The 12,084-nt window shown below is 42.8% G+C and overlaps 1 protein-coding gene and 1 long non-coding RNA gene across 3 annotated transcripts in view; one reads left to right on the top strand and one right to left on the bottom strand.

Annotated features, from left to right (window-relative positions):
- Positions 1-2,330: 2,330 nt before the first annotated feature.
- LOC140465018 (uncharacterized) lies at positions 2,331-10,753 on the bottom strand. Its single transcript, XR_011955044.1, has 3 exons — positions 10,136-10,753; positions 8,057-8,154; positions 2,331-2,531 (listed from the first exon to the last, which is right to left on the bottom strand). It is a non-coding gene; the product is annotated as an uncharacterized lncRNA (long non-coding RNA).
- arhgef10 (Rho guanine nucleotide exchange factor (GEF) 10) overlaps positions 10,430-12,084 on the top strand; it is a 278,827-nt gene continuing 277,172 nt past the window's right edge. Inside the window, exon 1 of one of the 2 annotated variants that reach the window (XM_072560748.1) lies at positions 10,430-10,806. The gene's annotated coding sequence lies outside the window, so the exon portion shown is untranslated. The remainder of the gene's footprint in view (positions 10,807-12,084) is intronic. The other variant, XM_072560758.1, reaches the window with a different exon arrangement.

The following is a 12,084-nucleotide window of genomic DNA, read 5'->3' as shown; positions in this document are numbered from 1 at the left end:
TGGCTGAACTGCTCCTCACCCTTAACAATTTCTCCTTTGAATCCACCCACTTCCTCCAGACCAAAGGGGTAGCCATGGGCACCCTTATGGGCCCCAGCTACGCCTGTCTCTTTGTCGGCTATGTAGAGCAGTCCATCTTCTGTAGTTACACCAGCACCACTCCCCACCTCTTCCTCCGCCACAACGCTGACCGCATCGGCACCACCTCATGCTCCCTTGAGGAGGTTGAGCAGTTTGTCAACTTCACCAACACATTCCACCCCGACCTTAAATTCACCTGGACCATCTCTGACACCTCCCTCCCCTTCCTGGACCTTTCCATCTCCACCAATGACGACCGACTTGACACTGACATTTTTACAAACCCACCAACTCCTCCGGCTACCTGGATTAGACTTCTTCCCACCCTACCTCCTGCAAAAATGCCTTCCTGTATTCCCAATTCCTCCGCCTCCACCGTATCTGCTCCCAGGAGGACGAGTTCCACCACAGAACACACCAGATGGCCTCCTTCTTTAAAGACTGCAATTTACCTTCCACGTGGTTGAAGATCCCTCCAACGCATCTCATCCACATCCCACACCTCCTCCCTCAAACCACACCCCTCCAACTGTAACAAGGACAGAACCCCTCTGGTCCTCACCTTCAACCCTACCAACCTTTGCATAAACTGCATCATCTGCCAACATTTCAGCCATCTCCAAACGGATCCCACCACCAGGGATATATTTCCCTACCCACCCCTTTCCACTTTCTGCAAAGACTGTTCCCTCCGTGACTACCTGGTCAGGTCCAGGCTCCCCCCCCCCAACAACCCACCCTCCCTTCCTGGCACCTTCCCCTACCACCACAGGGATTGCAAATCCTGCGCCCATACCTTCCCCCTCACCTCCATCCAAGGCCCCAAAGGAGCCTTCCACATCTATCAGAGTTTCACCTGCACATCCACCAATGTCATTTATTGTATCCGTTGCTCCCGATGCGGTCTCCGCTACATTGGGGACTAGATGCCTTATCACAGAGCAATTTAGGGAACATCTCCCCGGAAACCCGCACCAATCAACCACACCACCCTGTGGCCTAACATTTCAACTCCCCTTCCCACACTGCCGAGGACATGCAGGTCCTGGGCCTCCTCCACCGCCGCTCCCTCACCACCCGATACCTGGAGCCTTGGAACACTTCAACCCCAGGGCATCAATGTGGACTTCAGTTTCCTCATTTCCCCTCCCCAGCATCATCCTCATGACCTGTCCTACCGTCCAATCCTCCTTCCCACCTATCCACTCCACCCTAGTCTCTGACCTATCACCTCCATCCCCACCCCCATTCACCTATTGTACTCTTTGCTACCTTCTCCCCAGCCCCACCCTCCCTCCCATTTATCTCTCCACCCCAGAGGCTCCCTGCCTTCATTCCTGATGAAGGGCTTTTGCCCGAAACATCAATTTTCCTGCTTCTTGGATGCTGCCTGACCTGCTGTGCGTTTCCAGCACCACTCTAATCTAGACTCTGATTTCCAGCATCTGCAGTCCTCACTTCTACTAGATTAGAAGTATGTCTTGGCCTCCATCTTTAAAGTCAGATGGATGGAAAAGCTTCCATGAAACTAATTAGAACACTGTGTGTTTTGAAGGCCAACATATTGCAGCACTATTTTCTTTAAAATGCTTCATGTAATAATGATTAATTTTAAAATCTGCACTTTGATTGTGAAATGCTTCAGGAAGAGTGCTGCATTGTTTCTTTACAGCACACAAGGATAGTCATAATGAAAAGTGAAAAATAAACAGATATTAGTGCATTAGGATGCTCTCCAAATGTTGGAGTTAGGTTGATGGCCAACAGTTTGCTTTAGTGAAGATGAGCTGGTATCATTGCAATCATATCATGGAATTATTTGATTACTTTTCTTAGAAAAATCATAAACATATAATTTTAGAATGATTTATATGTTCACAGGAAATAGCAAACAAAGGAAGTCTCTCCATGCTGTTTACAATGCTCTCAACATGACAGCTAGAAGAACTCTTTGATTCTACAGAACAAAGCTATTGTATTCAAAACACCCACTATTAGCACATAATCTAAACTGAGTTATATGAACATTGTTATGGACCAGGCCAGACCACATCAAAACATTTTAAGACAGTGGCCCAGACCTAACTTTTTCTTATTTTAAAGGCAGGTGTAATGTAGATATTCCAGGAGTGATGCAGCTGGTCAAACCACTTGGTTCTAAACAAAATAGAATTTATTTAAACACTATGGATGAAACACAAATGAAAGAAAACAGAATTTAGAACGATTTATTTGAAAACCCAACTGACTCTCTCACGACTTAACAAAAGAGCTGTTCCAATCCCTGCTACATCCCATACACAGCTCTGTTGGCAAAAGGTAAATTCAAACACATGTTCTTTCAGACAGGAGAGATTTCAGACAGAAAGCTCAGGCAAGACCTCTGTTGAAGCATGGAACCTCTTTTCACTGCAACAGCTTCTCTGCTAAGAGCAGTTTCTGACTGTCTGCTAAAAACAAACCAAATGAGAAAAAATCCTGAAGTGGGAGAACTGGTCAATCCCCTGCCATTATTAAAAGTAGCCAAATACAGGCATATCTGCACTTTTATGATCCCTCTTTTTAAAAATATGATAAAATAACCTTGTTAAAGGGGCAGCATCATCACAACATAACAATGTAAACAGTACAACAATAATATTACAACAGATAACCACATATACAAACATCATAGCTGATCAGTCCTGTTAATCACAAGTCTAGCTTTGTGGGTAAGATGACTTGCTAAGCTACCTCCTTCTGACTGAGGACCTATTAATAACCACATTTTATACCTTTTGTTCAGATGTAGGTACACTTATGCTGATAGGACTTTAATATCCAGTAAAATGTTTTGAGAGGTCAATTAACCAAAGGAGCATCAAGGAGCTAAGGGCCAACTTTTTCACATAGAGGGTGTATGGAAGGAGCTGCCAGAGGAAATGGTGGAAGCTGGTATAATTACAACATTTAAAAAGCAAATTGATGAATATACGAATACGAAGAGTTGAGAGGAATGTGGGCCAAATGCTGGCAAATGGGACGAGATTGATTTAAGATATCTGGTCAGCATGAACGAATCCTACCGAAGGGTCTGTTCAATGCTGTACAACTCTGTGGCTTTATAAGTATAAAAGTCTAAGCCATACCATCACTCCATAATTTTTAAAACTTGTGTTCTTGACTATAAACATCAATTGCTGAAACAATAAAGACTCAAAACTCTGATTGCAAATAATTAAATGCCACTTTTACTTTACAATTGCCACTTGAAAGTTTTCTTGAATGATCATTGTAAACAAATAAGCTCCAAACAGGATAAAAGAGACATAGCATAGAGAACAGATATTTATAACATTAAAGAATAGGTTAAATAAGTTGAAGAAAAAAGCCACAGAGAATTATTGGAGCAGAAAGACAAATTAGGGGAAGACCACAATTGACATAAAGGATATGCGCCAATATGGGCCAGTATGGCTGTATGGGTGTTTTCCATGTTATATCACTATGTAACTCTAAATATACAACCTATAATAGAAGTGTTAGGTTACATGTACTGGGATGTATGTGTCTGCAAATACAAGAAAGAATATATTCCTGTTTTTCTGAATTGGAGCATGAGCTAAGGTGTAGTTCTTTGCATAGAGTGAACAAATTGGCCTAACAGGAGGTGCAGGCCTTCCAATATGGAAAGGATAGTATTCTAAATGGGCTACAGGAACATGACAGAGCAGGTATGTGTGGACAAATAAATCATTGAAAGTGGCAGCTTTATGACTCGATAACTCTAAGTTCTTTGTTAGACCCATTTTTCTTTTATTAATTCGTGAGATGTGGGCATTGCTGGTTGGCCAACATTTATTGCCTATCCCTACTTACCCCTGAGAAGGTAGTGGTGAGCTACCTTCTTGAACCGCTGCAGTTCATGTGCTGTAGATAGATATAATCTCCTTAGGGAAGGAATTCAAGGACTTTTGGCCCAACAACAGTGAAGAAACACTGATATATTTCCAGGTGTCTTGGAGGAGAATTTGTAGATGATGTTGTATCTGTTGCCCTTATCCTTCTAATTGGAAGTGGGTTTGGAAAATACTATCGAAGGTTTTTCGGTGAATTTCTGCAGTATATCATATCAATAATACACTGCTGCTACTGATTGTTGATGGTACAGGGAATGGATGTGTTTGTGGAGGTGGTGCCAATCAAGCGGGCTACTTTGTTCTTGGAGCCGCACTCATTCAGACAAGTGCAGACTATTCCATCACACTACTGCCTTGTGTGTTGTATATAGCGGACAGACTTTGGGGAGTCAGGAGATGAGTTACTCGCTGCAGTATTCCTAGCCTTTGACCTGCTCTTGTAGCCCCTGTATTTATCTGGTGAGTCCAGTTGAGTTCCTGGCCAATGGTAACCACCAGGATGTTGATAGTGGAGGATTCAGTGATGTTAACACCATTGAATGTCAAGCAGCAGTGGTTAAATTGTCTCTTGTTGGAGCTGCTCCTTGCCTGACATTTGTGTGGCGTGAATGTTACTAGCCACTCGTTAGCCCAAGCCTGGATATTGTCCAAAGCTAGTTGCATTTGAACATAGATTGCTTCTGTATCTGAGGAGTTGCGAATAGTGCTGAACATTGTGCAATCATCAGCAAACATCCCAGCTTTTGACCTTATGATGGAGGGAAGAGTATTGATGAAGTAGTTGAAGATGGTTAGGCCTAGGACATTGCCCTGTGAAAATCCTGCAGAGATGTCTGACTTCCAATAATCACAACCATCTTCCTACCAGCATGTTAAAGTCTGCCCTGATAGTGTTGGTCAACTATGAACTTCTGGAGCTTTCACATGTTCCTTGTGTCTTTCATAAAACAAGCTTTTACATTAACATTTCCTTAATTCTTGCCTGGCTGTTTTCCACACTTGTCTCAAAATATCATGACTCTGATTACATTACCAGTCACCAATGCTCAGAGCTCTTCATAATGGCTATACAAACCCAAAAATACCTTTATCAGAATATTCAAATATATGAAGTACCTGCACAATAATCAGCATTGTACTTCAGCAAGCATATTAACTTAGCACAGCTTCAACTTATTGAGCTGCTGTGTTTTGCTTTCTTTTTAAGACATTAAGTTCCAAAAGAGTTGTTTTCTATCATAATTTTTCAAATTCATTCCAAGCATATGGGTGTTGCTGGCTAGCCTATCCCAGCTATTGCCACCCCTAATTGCCCAGAGGACAATTGGTTCTCTGACAATTAACAACAGTTTCATGGTCATCATTAGACTCTTAATTTCAGATTTTTATCAAATTCAAATTCCACCATGAGCAGGATTCAAACCTGTGTACTTTGAACATATCTCTAGGACACCTCAGCTGGAGTTTCTGTCTTGAGGCCCAACCATCTTCAGCTGCTTCATCAATGATTTTCCCTCCATCACAAGGTCAGAAATGGGGATGTTCACCGAAGATTACACAATGATCAGCACCATTCTCAACTCCTCAGATACCGAAATAGTTCATGTTCAAATGCAACACGAACTGGACAATATCCAGGCTTGAGCTGACAAGTGGCAAGTAACATTTGTGCCACACAATGCCAGGTGATGACCATCTCCAATGAGAGAGAATCTAGTCACTGCGCCTTGATATTGGTGCTACTATCATTGAATCCTCCACTATCATAGTGAGTTACTATTAGCAATAAACTCAACTGGGCTCACCACATAAACACTGTGACTACAAGAGCTGGTCAGAGGCTAAGAATATTGCAGGGAGTAACTCATTTCCTGACTCTCCAAAACCTGTCCATCATCTACACGGTACAAGTCAGGAGTATGATGGAACACTCCCTACTTGCCTGGATGGGTGCAGCTCCAACATTCAAGGAACTTAACACCATCCAAGACAAAGCAGCCCACTTGATTGACACCATATCCAGAAGCATCCACACCCTCCACCACTGACACTCAATAGCAACAGTGTGCACTATTGACAAGAGAAATTGACTAAAAATCCTTGGACAGCATTTTCCAAACTCACAATCACTTCCATCTAGAAGGACATTGGAGCAGATACATGGGAACACCACTGTCTTCAAGTTCCCATTTAAGCCATCCACCATCCTGAACTTGGAAATATATTGCTGAGCACACCACTATCTTCTCAAGGAGAAAGTGAGGACTGCAGATGTGGAGATCAGAGCTGAAAATGTGTTGCTGGAAAAGCGCAGCAGGTCAGGCAGCATCCAAGGAGCAGGAGAATTGACGTTTCGGGCATGAGCCCTTCTTCAGGAATGATGAAAGTGTGCCAAGCAGGCTAAGATAAAAGGTAGGGAGGAGGGACTTGGGGGAGGGGCGTTGGAAATGTGATAGGTGTAAGGAGGTTAAGGTGAGGGTGATAGGCCGGAGTGGGGTGCAGGTGGAGAGGTCAGGAAGAAGATTGCAGATTAGGAAAGTGGTGCTGAGTTCGAGGGTTGGGACTGAGACAAGGTGGGGGGAGGGGAAATGAGGAAACTGGAAAATTCTGAGTTCATCCCTTGTGGTTGATGGGTTCCTAGGCGGAAGATGAGGCGCTCTTCCTCAAGCCGCCGTGTTGCTATGGTCTGGCAATGGAGGAGTCCAAGGACCTGCATGTCCTTGGTGGAGTGGGAGGGGGAGTTGAAGTGTTGAGCCATGGGGTAGTCGGGTTGGTTGGTCCGGGTGTCCCAGAGGTGTTCTCTGAAACGTTCCGCAAGTCTCCCCAATATAGAGGAGGCCACATGGGGTGCAGCGGATGCAGTAAATGATGTGTGTGGAGGTGCAGGTGAATTTGTGGCGGATATGGAAGGTTCCCTTGGGGCCTTGGAGGGATGTAAGGGGAGAGGTGTGGGCGCAAGTTTTGCATTTCTTGCGGTTGCAGGGGAAGGTGCCGGGAGTGGAGGTTGGGTTGGTGGGGGGTGTGGACCTGACGAGGGAGTCACGGAGGAAGTGGTCTTTTCGGAACGCTGATAGGGGAGGGGAGGGAAATATATCCCTGGTGTTGGGGTCCGTTTGGAGGTGGTGGAAATGACGACGGATGATACGATGTATATGGAGGTTGGTGGGGTGGTAGGTGAGGACCAGTGGGGTTCTGTCCTGGTGGCAATTGGAGGGGCGGAGTTCAAGGGCGGAGGAGCAGGAAGTGGAGGAGATGCGGTGGAGAGCATTGTCGACTATGGCTGGGGGGAAATTGCGGTCTTTGAAGAAGGAGGCCGTCTGGGTTGTTCGGTATTGGAACCGGTCCTCCTGGGTGCAGATGCGGTGGAGACGAAGGAATTGGGAATATGGGATGGCGTTTTAACAGGGGGCAGGGTGGGAGGAGGTGTAGTCTAGGTGGCTGTGGGAGTCGGTCAGTTTATAGTAAATGTCCGTGTTGATTCGGTCGCCCGAGATAGAAATGGAGACGTCTAGGAAGGGGAGGGAGGAGTCTGAGACAGTCCAGATAAATTTGAGGTCAGGGTGGAAGGTGTTAGTAAAACTATCTTATCAAGGGCAACAATAGATGGGCAATAAATGCTGGCCAGCGAAAAATGCTCACATTGCAAGCATCACTGGATTAACAGTCTAATGTAAATACTACTAAGCCATTGCCTTCTTGTAAAAGCTGTCTGAAGCTTTCAGTTCCTTTGAAATGTCTCGTTTGGCTTTGCAAAGCACGCTGCTGCATTTTGTCAGGTTTTGTACAATAGATCACAGCAAATAGCACTTTGCACCTCATCTCAAATCTTTAGGCTGGGAATGGAAGTTTCAACCAAGACTTCCAAAGTTAGTCAAGAACATTACAGTTTCTTACACATTATATTTTCTTTCATAAATTATTTCTTTTGAAACAGAACAATCGAGTCAACCTCTCTCATACAGTGTAAGTAAACAATTTTCTTTGTTTTAAAAATACTGGAAGATAAAATAGAGGCCATGCTGGAACTGCCGAGAGAGTAGTTGCACTAACATTTCACGGATAAGGAAAAAACTTACATTTGAAATATTAAGCTGCCAACATTGATGCATTCCTAGTATCTTCTGTTCCTGTTTTGATCTTTGTATTCATTTTGGTTGTCCTTACTGTTTAATTTCTGAAAGACATTTTCAGCACAATGGAGAGACTTTTAAAGCTGGGGTTGTTCCCTTAGAATGAAGAATGTTAAAAAAAAAATGTAATAGGAACATAAAAAAACCAGGAATATTTTTTGACAGAGTTAATAAGAAGATTTCCAACAGTAGGATGGAAAGTGACACAAATTTCATGTAATTGCCAGAAAACGCAGACAACCTGCAGAAGATTTTTGTATGTAGTGAATTATTGTAAACTGGAATGCATCACTGAAAACAAAATGGAAACAGATTCCATAATAATAATATGTACTCATAACTATTTGCAAGTAATAGGAAATAAATAATATGGATATGGGAAAGAGCCAGGGAACAGCATTTACTGCATAGTTCTACCAAAATGATAGTGCAAGCACAATAGATTGAATAAAATTAAGTAATAATCCAAATTGAAAAGGAACCCTTTGGCCAATCACATCCATGCTGAAATAAGCTTTTACTTTATTTTATCTTTAACAATTCCTTGATATTCAGTCTTGGCGTCACAAGTGTACATCTAAATTCTTAAATGTTATGAGAGTTTCTGCCTCTACCACCTTTATAGGCAGTGAATTCTAGATTTCACCACTCCCCCCCAACCCCAACACTCTGAGTGAAAATGATTCATTTTTTTTCACATTCCCTTCTGCCCCTTAAATCTATGCCCCTTGCTCATTGATACCTTCACCATGGAGAAAGGTTCATTCCCGTCTACCCTGTTAGTGGCCCTCATAAATTTTAAATCTAAATCATGTCCCTCCCTCAGTTTGCCCTGCTCCAACAAAAACTACTCCAATCTATCCAATCTCTTTTCATAACTAAAACGCTCTAGCCTGGTAAATCTTCTCCACATCCTCTCCAGTTATCACAACCCTCCATAGTATGGATTCCAGAAATCACTCAATAATCTAGCTGTTAACTAACTAATTTTATACAATTCCAGCATAACCTCACTGCTGTTAAACTTTATGCTTTGGCCAATAAAGGTAAATATCTCATATGCCTCCAAAATCACTTTGTCCATCTGGCCCACTCTGTTAAATGATTGATGTACATACACACCAAAGTCCCTCTGAATCTCGGTGCTTCCCAGGGCCCTACCATGCATAATGTATTCCCTTGACTTTTCTGTCCTGCCCAAACACTTCATATCAAACTTATCCAGATTGAATTCCATTTGCCACTGATCAGCCCATCTGACCAGTCTGCACATATCCTCTTGTAATTTAATATTATCCTCCTCACTATCCCACCCAGTTTTGCATCATGTGTGAGCTTATTGATCAACCTTTCTATGTTTAAGTCCAAATTGTTTATATGTAACACAAACAGCAATTCCATGGAACCCCACTGGACACAGGCTTCCACTCACAATTACGCCCCTTGAACATTATCCTCTGATTCCAGCCATGCAGCCAACTCTAGGTAAAACTTCCTTGGATCCCCTGCATTTTCAACTTTTGTTGTCTATCTTCCATGTGTGGCCTTATCAATAGGCTTGATGAAGTCCAATTGAATTACATCAAAACAGTTGCCCTCATCCACACGTCTGGTCACCTCTTTGAAAAATTCAAGCGAGTTGGTCAGCCAGAACCTCCACTTAACTTCATAGTAGCAAATTATTGCACATGTTGGAATCTGTACTGAAAACGAAACTTGCTGCAGATCACAGCAGGTCAGGCAGCATCCATGGAGGGAGAGTAAGCTAACGTTTCCAGTCCAGACAACTCTTTCATCAGACTTCCAATTAACCTCTCATGATAAGACTGCTTGTCCATATGTGGTACTAGGCTAGTGAACATTTGGCTAGTATGAACTGGATTAAATTCAGGTATAGATTTTATAGATAACAGGTCCAAAACAGTTTCTGACTAATGCCTTGTATAATTTTAGCAAACTCTCCCTACTTTTACACTTCATTCCCTTTGAAATAAAGACTAAGATTCCATTTGCCTTCCCTATTACCTGTTAAACTTGGATGCTAACTTCATGCACAAGGAGTCCCAAATCCATCTTCTGTAAGGCAAAGTGTAAGTTTCGAAGTCTTCAATAATAAAACAATTTTCAATAATTTTTGGAATCATGGTAATTAATAGAATTGTGAAATAATGTTTAAACGTGTAAAGATGTAACAATGTTTGCTCAATGCAAACATCCCAAGCTCAGCTCTATCTACTCACTGTCTCAGTCACCCCTGGGAATGACCCAGTAGCTGAAGAATGTAACAAAAGGCGTTGGCCCTGTGATCTGGCCGTGCAGTGCCATGAGCAGCAAAGGGGCTAACATCTGGCCAGCGTTCACCTACAAAACTGCGGCCTCCAAGTCGAACCCCTCTTTCTCTCCCTGGTCTCAATGTGTGTACAGATGCATCCAAATAAAATCGTAAACTCAACATGTTGTCAAAATCAACAACTGGCCTCTGTCTCAGCCTGCTCGCTGGTCGGAATGATTGACGGGGTGTTGAGCCAATGCGAGGCTGGGGAAGCTGAGAGCCCCGGCCAGGAGGTGGAATCAGCGCTGAGCCGAGGAGGAGCAGCAGTGAGGGCGGTGGGACTGACTGACAGTGGAAGGAGCTGTGTCTGAATTTATCACTGACTGCCTGAAATCGTGGCACACTTGGACTTGAGACAGCGATGGTAAGTCCGTCCAAAAAATGGAAGGAGAGCAAGTGTCAACTGCAACCAATTGCGTTTTATTGGTGTTTGCCCGTACTATTCAGACTTTCCGGAAAATTAACTAAAAAAAATGGGCTGAGGTTATTTTTTTGTCGTCACTGAGTGGAGTTTTTTTCAGATGCGAGTCCCCTGTATTCGGCATACAATCGTCATGCAGCGTTTGCTGGGCTAGGATTGAGCAGGCACAGATCACGATAGTGCTCAAACTGTCTCTATTGTTCGGCTTGGAAAGTCAAAGCGTTGCTATGGTTCGGGTACATGAGAAATTGGCATTTACCCAGAGGAAGCGGCTTGTCAGTGCAGGAGGGAGGAGTTCTGGTGAAATACGGCGCTGGCTTTTGTATTATTATGCATTTCCCCCCCCCCCCCCCCCCCTTCCGTGTAAGTGAAAATCAGGACTGCAAATTTACCGGAATATAACTTTCAAAAATCAATTTTGTCTAAAGTCAGCCTGCAAAAGAGCTAACAAAACGCAACGGTTTTTTTTCTTTGAAACTTTCCTTGCTTTCTCTCAGTTCTTGACTTAAACCCCTTTCTATTGCGTGAATCTCTTGGATTTCTCACTCTAAGACCACAACTGTGCGCACATATTTTGCAGCATTTAGCTAAAATATCCCTTTTCAATTCAAGATTCATTGCTTCTTTTTGACCTTTTTTTAAAAAGGTACAATCCAGAGCTCTCCGGTTCTTAATATTCAAATAATTCTTTCTTCCTATGTACTGCATATTATATGCAAGCCTCTTGTGAAATAAACGGTGCTGATAACTCTCAAGGTCAGCTCAGATAAGCTGGAGAATTTAAATTTGGATGCATAAAATCAGTACAATAACAATTCCGGTACAATTTCATCTGGCACTGTGACAGTGTCAGTCGTCACTAATAGTTTGCTGAGTGTTGTGCAAAGAATTTTGTAAGAATTTGAGGTGCTAGTGCATTTGGGTGAAAAATTGGGCTAAACTTTGAAGATCAGATTTCTTTAGGCTGTTCAATTTATTAGCAAGTTGGAACAATGTATTCAGCAACCAAGAAGGTACATTACACCAGTAACCTTGTTCTGTTGGCAACTATTACAATTCCTCAATGTTAAAATAGATGCAATTTGATTTGTGTGATTGCATTTCAATGGGTGTAAATGATATAGTTACCACGAAGATATAAATTACCTAAAGCAGTACTTTTCATTATACATTCTGTCATATTGTCAATATTTCTTAAAGCTCTTCAGCTTGGGCTACATA

This window comes from Chiloscyllium punctatum, chromosome 3, assembly GCF_047496795.1.
Source record: "Chiloscyllium punctatum isolate Juve2018m chromosome 3, sChiPun1.3, whole genome shotgun sequence".
Lineage (NCBI taxonomy): Eukaryota > Metazoa > Chordata > Chondrichthyes > Orectolobiformes > Hemiscylliidae > Chiloscyllium > Chiloscyllium punctatum.
Note: the sequence above shows the minus strand (reverse complement) of the source record. Positions and strands in the feature narration are given on the sequence as shown.